The sequence below is a fragment of the Cynocephalus volans genome, chromosome 1, assembly GCF_027409185.1.
Source record: "Cynocephalus volans isolate mCynVol1 chromosome 1, mCynVol1.pri, whole genome shotgun sequence".
NCBI lineage: Eukaryota > Metazoa > Chordata > Mammalia > Dermoptera > Cynocephalidae > Cynocephalus > Cynocephalus volans.
Genome location: NC_084460.1, coordinates 196,562,759 through 196,563,624, shown reverse-complemented (window position 1 = coordinate 196,563,624; position 866 = coordinate 196,562,759). Strand labels below are relative to the sequence as shown.

General features: G+C 34.6%; 1 non-coding gene across 1 annotated transcript; it reads left to right on the top strand.

The window, feature by feature from the left end:
- The first annotated feature begins 235 nt into the window (after nucleotides 1–235).
- On the top strand, nucleotides 236–366 carry LOC134365847 (small nucleolar RNA SNORA17). The gene has a single exon (XR_010022189.1). It is a non-coding gene; the product is annotated as a small nucleolar RNA SNORA17 (small nucleolar RNA).
- Nucleotides 367–866: the final 500 nt, after the last annotated feature.

Sequence of the window (866 nt, the reverse complement as noted above, 5' to 3'; positions counted from 1 at the left end):
GGACAATAGAAGCAAAGGAAAAAGAAGGTTCAGATTAAAGTAGAGAAGAGGAGCAGAGCAGACAGATCTCAAAAAGACTGAGGCCATGTTTTTAATCACTTTGTGAAAATAGCATAAGAAGGATCTCTATAGTCATGAAGCTTAAAAAGCCATCCTAGCATACTCTTTCATTCTAAAAACAAACCAAAAAATTTATTACATGTAAAAGGTGAGCAACAGAAAGTAATCACAGTCAACTGACCCTATGGTGTTGCAGATGTGGCTGCTGTATCATATTTGTGTCATTTGGTCACAGAGAGAAGAAAGGTTATGTCTATGTTCCGTGTTCTGATCCGTGAACATTTGAATAATGAATACCCTGACACTTAAAAAACAAAAAAGAAAAAAGAAACTAATCACAGTCAAGTTCCACAGGAAGTTTATTCTTAAGAAATAAGAGAATAAGGAGTATCATAAGAATATATAAGAATGAGACAGTAAATGTCCCCTACAACAAACACACAAGACAATGAAGCACATAAGAAAGACAGGTACAAGAAAGCTAGCGGATTTACAATAGTCGCCAAAAAAATAAAATACCTAGGAATCAACTTAACAAAGGAGGTGAAAGATCTCTACAGTGAGAACTACAAATCACTGCTGAAAGAAATTAGAGGGGACACAAAAAGATGGAAAGAAATTCCATGCTCTTGGATGGGAAGAATTAACATTGTGAAAATATCCATACTACCCAAAGCAATCTATAGATTCAACACAAAATACCATAGATTCCCCATCAAAATGCTAATGTCATTCTTCACAGAAATAGAAAAAAAAAAAAACAGTCCTAACATTCACATGGAACAACAAAGACCCTGAATAGCCAA